We start from the raw sequence: 8,648 nt of genomic DNA, 5'->3' as shown, positions 1-8,648 counted from the left end.
GTGAAAAAGACAGGCAAGGAAAGCAAAGGAGAATAAAGCTGACCCTTCACTACACATCAAGCTCCTCTTTCTTCTTTGTCACTCTGTTTTTCATAGACTACATTAGTGCAGGTTGTGTCCTTTTCGCCAGGTTCTCTTAGTTCTTTACACTTCACCCCAAGCTGGGATGCATAATTCACCGTAGAAACCGAGTGATCCCATCAGTAGTACAGGCAGTTTATGGGACAGATCGAGTTTTTTTTCCCATTGTTGACAGTTGGATCCTTGATGAGACCAGATGGCCGTGGGGTCTTCTTACTGCCATCACGTAAATGGAGATTGTAAAGTGAAAATAACTGAAGAAGGCCAGGAGGTTCAGTTGGTTGGATACATACTAACAATATCAGTGGTAGAGCAAAGTTGAAGGAGTAAGCTGACAGACGTGAGGAGAAGCACAGCACCAGCCGGTTGAGCACATTCTCCATACATCATGAGCCTTTAGGTAGTTGTTTTGCTCACGCTGCTCTCAGTACTCCCTATAAATTTGTATTCAGCTCCTGCTCACAGGTAGTCAGCATAGCAGGCAAACCAAGCCTGTTCTGGAATTTTGTCACAAGACTTTTTCACCCATAGCGTATATTGTTTCCTGATGTACTGTAAATCACTTCTTCCATGAAAGCTGCCCTTTGCACAATTTTTTGTTCCCTCAAAACTGTTGATAATCAATGCCTCGACCTGTCAGACCTGTGCCCTGTGCCCTGTGTCAACCCAGGAAACAAAATCCATAAAACTATGAGGTAAGCCACTTTTTGTCTTGACACAAATACTTTCTCATCTTGTGGTTATGCTGTTAACAGAGTTTGCCAGCCAGCTCTCTAGCCTTCTATTTTCATGCTGTTTTTCCACTACAGGGCTACAGGAGTTGCGACTAACAATGATGGGCAGGAAACTTCCCTTGTTCGAACACCAGTCCTTTACAGGTCACACTCATGTGCACACTTACACTCATTCAAGTGGTCTTTGAGTGTAAGTGGGATCAAGATGACCGAGCGGAAATCAAAGTATAGAATATGCTAAGTACACAGAGATTTGTCAGGATCAAACCTTCATCCCCAGCCTGCCAGGTACACTTTAATCAAATGCATTTCATTAGCATGGCTTTTTTCCTTCTTCGATTTGCTTCATTTAATGGCTATTAGGATCTGGGCCTATCCAAGTAAAAAAGTGCAAGGCAGGAACTCATCTGAAACAAGATACAAAACCATCAAATTGTGAAACAGTCGCATCTGCTGTACATCTGCCTCGCACTGAGCCCATTTTAACCTATGGAAATAAGAAAAATGATGCAAATACGGGGAAGATTTTATGGACTCCACTGTTACCTAGCCTCCAATTTAACCAGGGTCTGGTCCAATCCCTCCAAAATGATTGTGTTGCCTGTTACTTAAAAATGACATATGTCTGTAAAACTAAATCACACAAATACCAAATAAAAGCCTCACTTTTGATTGACTGGTCATGTGGAATAATCCATAGCATGAATGCTGTATCCACAGGTATCCACTCTTTCTTTTTTTCAACTGTCTTGTCTTTAGTGCAGGGTCATGGAGAGCCTATGGTCCCAACCCCTTGGCTGAAAGCTGGTATGTGACAGCACACTTACACCCAAATGCACGTACACAAACACACATACAATACACATGCATATACCTGACATGATGTCTCCAGACTGTGGAGCACAGTTAAATATCAGCTTTTTGGGATCCGGTAATGTTTTTGGCCATAAAACAAGCTACACAATTAGTTTAAACAAAAATATAGTTAAGCCAGTAATTATGGTGACAGTAAAAAGCAAAAAATTTGGTTTCTTTAGCTTTTCCCTAACTCCATCAGTGGAATAAGATGTTTTATAAGCTTTGAGCCAACATTAATTCTATTCTTCATTTATAATTTTGGTCACATGAAATTCCAAAACAAAGGGATGCTGCTGAAAAAAATGATGTCCGATTTTTTCTTTCTTCACTTCATCAAAGAAGCCTATCTGTTTTTATTGCAAGAGGTAAAATTAAATTTGTATGCAAAAAGAAGCTGAAGGGGTCATCAACCAGTAAAGTTCAAGTTATGCTGTACATTGACATAAATTCAGCTTCTCTGAGAACCAGAAGTGGAGAGCTGGGTACTTAGAGTTGGGGGGGAGTGGGGTGTCCCCAGGACTGAGTTTGGGAACCACTGGCTAATACTGTTTTAAAATGGCAGATTATCGTAAAGTTTAGAGTTTGGCTGAGGTAAAAGACATTTTATAATTAAAATGTGTTATCACCAGCATTTGTTCAGAAGAATGTCCAAAAGCTCAGTCTTCTTAACCAAATGTTAAAAGTGCAAAGATGTAAGCAACTCCTGCAAACTCGTTCAGTTGGTGCCTCCAGGAAATTCTTGATGCACTTATAGGATGTTTGTGATATACAGTATGTATTTTGGAGTACCAGTGTACATCTGACAAGTGCCTCTCATACACCAAGCGATGCAGAATGTCAGTGTATGGCAGACATCACTCTGCTATCTTAGTGCTGATTTCATCGCCCCTCCTTTTGTTTGTCTCTGTTTTATGTCATCTAAATAGTTGGGTCATCTTTCTTAATAATTTTTTTCCTTCACACTCTTCTTGTCTGCCATTTTCTTTATATGTTGAGTGTTCACTTCATTAAGTATCGCTACCTGCTCCATTAGTCCCTTCTAGAGCCTAACTTTTGCAGAGGTTTGGACATTTAAAATTTCTCACAGATGTGCTGGAGTCCATTCAAATACGGCTTTTGTAGATTTAACTCTATTTTACAAAAACTGTTGTTTTTTTGTGGCTGATACTGTTTTGAGATATTGGGGCCAATGTAAGGCACAAGACTCCCTCCTAAAACTTGAGTATTGGAAATCTGGTACTTTAAGTTCAGTGATGCATAAATTCCAGAAGCCAACAGAAGAAGTTCTTCTCTGGTATCACTAGTACAATTTTAGTAACTCCAGAGCCGGGCCAGAGTGAGTCTGAAATGGGATTTAAAGTCCCCTCTGGGCCAGGAGATCATCGAGTCTGCAATTGTGAGGAGACCTGAGGATAAAGCCTCAAAGGGAAGGAAGAATAGAGGTCAGGGTCTCAAAGAGTGTGCTGGGCAGTGAGAAGGGGATTGATATGATGCAATACTGCGCTGGTTAAGGCCCAAAATGGCTGTAGGTTTGTACTTTCTCTTTTCATTTCTACTTTTGTTCTTTCCAGAGTTCATCATTCCCTCTTGTTTACTTTTTTTGTTGATAAAGGCATCTACTGTATATTGTTTTTGGGGTCTACCCCAAGTGTCTCCTCCTTTATCAGTTGTCCAGGGTTGGTTTTCACCTTGCCCCAAATGCTCTTGGAGTTCATTTTGTCTTTCCGCAATTTTAAAGTAGAATACCTGAAGGAATGGATGAAGATCACACTGCCATTCCACGTATGTCAGTTTAGTTCAAGCTTTCTGTGATTTGCAGTTTCTGACATCCTGAAGGGATTAATTTCAGAAATGATGAATGTGTCCAAAGTCTGGATGGGAAAGTATCGTCCTAGTTTTTCACAACTGAGCCTCAAAATGATGTGAAATAGAAAATAAAAATAATAAAACAGTGAGGAAGTCTGATTTGTTGTTTATAAGTACTAACGAAAGGTACTTGAAACTCTTAAGGCTTTTTTATATTGGTGGGCAATTTAATCTTGAAAATTCCTAAACTATTAGCCTTGATTTCCATGTTCACACCCTGCAGTACACTTCCCGGGACCTCCCTGTGTGGAGAGTGTTTTGAGTAGTGAGAAAAGTGCTATATAAATGTAAAGAATTATTATTATTATTACTTACCTTTGTTACATTTACTCATACCATACCAATCAATCATATCTCAAACAAAACCGAGACAAAGGGCCTGTTACTGCCCCTGGTTCACTTCCCCATAAAGGGCTATTCTTCAGAGTACCTTAGCAAAGTCCAAGAGCTGTACTGCTGCTGGGACTTTCTAGATCATTACCTTTGCAAGGGCTGTACAAATGAAATAGGGCAATATGGCCAAGGTTACCAATCTCATCCTCAATACCTTAGCAGGGTCCTGAGGCTGGCTACCTCATTGTTACCCCTGAAAGGGCTGCACATTTCTAACAGAAGAAGCACCGCTTGCACCTGAACAAAACTGCAAGACATGCTTCGACTAGGCCAGGTAGTTCTCCTCCCAGGTTACCTTTGTGCTTCACTTTTCTGGTCATTGACTATGAAAGAGCTAAACAAACAATGAATCCCCTGAACAATCGCACTGGAGTGGGCAGATGATATCAGTAAACAAGGCAAGTTTCAGTAATCATTGCTTTTTTTGTTTTTTTTTTTTTTGCAGAGAAACCAGGAATGAAATACTAGAAGTCAAAAGTAGAAGAAATCATACAACCTAAAGGATTCAGATCATTGTTCATACACCAGCTTTGCTTCAGTGTAACCGAGAGAGATGTCCACGTAATTTAAAGAAGCCATTTGTTGTAATCCCAACAGAGGCATTCCTTAAAAGAAAGCACCTTCATGGCGCAGCCTTCCTTTCCTTCGTTGACACATTTTATGTGGCACTGCACTTCTGTTCCTGGACAGCATGATATTTTGGTGAATACTTCATAACTCTCACACCAACACTGTGTTCTCAGATTAAAAGATGAATGTCATCCCTCCATTTTATCTCTCACATTTGCCTTTCTGAAAAGCTGTATAGCATCTAGCGCCTCTCAAAAGCTGTGCTTTCTTTTGTACCACTATTTCTAGCAAGTGACATTAGTAAAAATTATAAGACTGAGAATTTATCCTTGGTCTCCCTGCCATAATTTTCGCATGCATCCCAGAGTCAAACACTGTGTTAAAATGCATTGTTTGAACTATCAGTCTGTTTAGCTGATGGTTTAAAAGAAGAACAGACTTTACTGATTATTTGGCCCATAATGTCTTCTAAAACATGTACTTCTTTCACTAGGCTTTCCAATACTTGTCTTCATTCACGGTTCACTGACAGTATGATGTAATTAGTCATTGCCTGGCTTTCAGGTCCTTTTTGCTAAACTCCTGTTTAAATACACACCATCAAAAGTAATGCTAGCCTTTCAATATGAAGTTATAGTCTTTATTACACACTTTAGTTACTTAAAAGGTATATCTTCTCTAAATAAACCCCTAACCCTGAAATAAAACACGCAAGTTAAAACATAAATTTCGTTATTACACAGATGTAAGAAACTAGCTGCATGTGGTCTTCACAACAAAAAATAACCCAAAGACTCCCTAGCAGTTTTACTATATTTGTGAACTTGGAGAGGCGTCAGCTAACTCTTAAGAACTACCCAGTGCAGATGACATGGGCCTACCTGTGCTTGCTGCCACACTAGCTTTCGTAAGGAGACACTGGCGATACCATATCTTAGCTGTATCGCTGGCATATGAGTCCTATAAATTTATGTCTCGACAAAATACCTCCAGATAGACAATGTTTTTAGAGAAACCTTAAAGCCTTTGCCTTCGTCACTGAGGTGTTTCACTTGCACATTGTTGAGCTGCGGCATTTGCTTTATTTCAACATTGTGTCTCTTCATCTGTGTCATTAAGCACAAAGTCATTGTTGCGCTGTGGTGCTTGCTGCACACAGGTCTTTCATAATGAGAAGTGAGGTGCATAGTGTATGCATCTAGTGGCTGTGGTTGAGCGTGAGCAGAGCGGACTGCTCCATACACACACACTCACACACACAGGTCTTTATATATGTTTAATATGTTTTAGCATTTTCTTTGTAAGCATGATTTTAAGGAAATCAGGTGAGAATTTGTAAGCACAATTTTCTGTAATTTTGTACATCATTTTTCTCTTGTATTATAACAAGTGAGTTCACATTCTTCCACTGGAGCAAAATAATATGGCAATAAATCAGTGTATTGTACATTTTGACAAGCGAATGCACCTTTTGATTTTTACTCCAGAACGGGCTAATAATGAATGAGGATTTATAGTAATCCCGAGGTTGTCTCATAGATTGGTGAAAAATTAAGTCCTGTAAGGTATAAGTACATACAATAAGCAAAATATATGACCAAGGGAGGTGAGTACTTTAACAGTCTCTGACAAGTAGGATCTAGTCCACTCTAAACTGAGAGAGATGCATGCAGTGTATGTTTGGAGGAAGAATGCATTCGGTCAGGTGTTTAAGATCATATAACTAATGCAGTTTTAGATTATTCAGAAAAATATACAAAGGATTGGTATTACAAGAATTTCTTTATTAGTACCAGTAGTGTATGCAACAGCCATAATAATAGATTAAGGAGGAAGAGTAGAGAAAGTGAACAGCTTTTCATAAAGAATCTTCTGATTTGCACTTAATGGAAAACTTTTTTGATGATAAAATATTCTTGTGACTAAGCATGCAAATATTTTATTGATGTATAAATCCCTAATGGTTTCAATGCCGTGTAAGTTCTGTTTGACACCTGTAGTGTATTTTAGGGGTGGGGTGTGACTGTTTTTGAAAACGTCTTCCTGCAGGTGTCACCTGCACTGACAGCAAGTGTTGAATTTTTGGATTATTGTTATGTTTACCACCATTTGCAAATGAAACATAAGTCTGAGTACATCTTTACATACCAAGCATTATAAGTGTTAGTTCAACAACACCCAACTCTTTCAAAAGGTTTGTAGTACAGATGTTACCTGCCCAGTGATTAAACTCAAAATTGGCTATGTGTCCCACTGCTTTTTGTCCCTAAAGGAATATTTTTTAGTCAAGAATGTTTTCTATTTTATATAAATAAAGTTTTTAATAGTAAATAGTCTGTATTATGAAGTGTGTTCTGAGATTTTTCAGGTAAGGAAGACCGAAGTTTCAAGGTAAGGTAGTAGTAGCTATCGTCATTAATCATGGCACCGGAGAGTGGCAAGGTGTTACATGTGGATTAGAACATGAAAGTATGAATTTCAGTGTACTTTGTTCACGTGCCAGTAATGAACCTATAAACTGTAAGGGTATGAGCCTAGTAGTAGTGGTACTGTCACATGCACAGATGACCTCAAGCAAAACATGGTCTTCTCTAGTGCCATGATAAACAGGAATGTATTAAAATAAGAGATTTACCCGTTTATGCATTGAAGTAAAAGACACTGATCAAGACACAGATGAAGACATTGATTAAAAAGCAAATTAAATATTTTTAGTTTCATAAAATGGAACATTAATAAGCTGCCCTGACACAAACGTTTATTAAATACCTGTAATTTTAGAAAATTGAAATTTTGAGATGACTAGCTTTTGTGTCTATTTGTGAACATTTTGTGAAAATGTCTAAAATACACAGCTATTGTTCATTTTCAAAATTGCATTGAACTGTGAAGCTGACATCGGGTAGGAAGGACTCACATTGTTTATGGCTTGTTGCTGCCATCTACTGACTACTAGTAAAAGTTAAATGTCTTTTCATTTTATGCTGTAATCCATCCGTTCCACTGGTCCTCTTTTCCAGAGCTGGTTGCTGCCATTCACCTCATGCTGCTGCTGGTGTAGGCCTCAGCCCCATGTGAAACTGAATTGGATTAAGCAGATTTGAGAAAGGTGTGCTGTGTTTGGTATGTAAAAGACACAATTTACACTCCTGCATTCACTGGCCACCTATCACTGAATACACCTGCCGCCTAACACAACCTGCTCTTCCAAACAGTCAGTAACATGCCTGCACCTCAATGCATATGGCATATTGATAAGGTCAAGAGGTTTGTTGTTATTCAGTAAAACATGAGAATGACCAGGATGCATGATCTATCGGGCATGGAATGACTGCTGTGCCAGTCACTGTGGTTCAAGCATCTCAACAACCACCCCAGAGAATAAATCAGTGATGATAAATGTCATTTCAGTTCATTTCAGTGGGCTAACAGCATGATGTTACAGTGGGGTCACAGACTTTTGACTCCATAGAAAGCTTTACCATGAGTAGACACCAAGGGTGTAATGGCTATTCCCAGACCAGCTTTGATTGTCCAGAACATTTCCAGCTTTTTATACTTTATTATGAACATTAGAACAATCTAGAAGAGAACAGGCCATTCAGCCCAACAAAGCTCACCAGTCATATCCACTTAATTTTTCTAAAATAACATCAAGTCTAGTTTTGAAAGTCCCTAAAGTCCTGTGTCTACCACACTACTTGGTAGCTTATTCCAACTGTCTATGGTTCTCTGTGTAAAGAAAAACTTCCTAATGTTTGTGCAAAATTCATTCTTAACAAGTTTCCAACTCTGTCCCCTTGTTCTTCATAAACTCATTTTAAAATAACACTCTCAATCCACCATACTCATTCCCTTCATAATTTTAAACATGTCTCCTCTTAATCTTCTTTTGCTTAATCTTGCTGGCGCTGTCTTTAAAAATCCCCCAAACTTGAAGTATATATTTTCCAGGAATATCAAATATTACTCTGACTAAACATGTTCATCTCATTATATTAGCATAAAAAATTGACCTATATTTTTTCATATATGGTCTTTCCATGTCAAATCACCAATGGACCACGTTCTTTGAAGTCAAAAAGTACTGGGAAAATTATATTTTTATATAAGATTAGTACTTTCCAAGATAGTACAAGTTTACTG

This window comes from Erpetoichthys calabaricus, chromosome 4 (assembly GCF_900747795.2).
Source record: "Erpetoichthys calabaricus chromosome 4, fErpCal1.3, whole genome shotgun sequence".
NCBI lineage: Eukaryota > Metazoa > Chordata > Cladistia > Polypteriformes > Polypteridae > Erpetoichthys > Erpetoichthys calabaricus.
Note: the sequence above shows the minus strand (reverse complement) of the source record.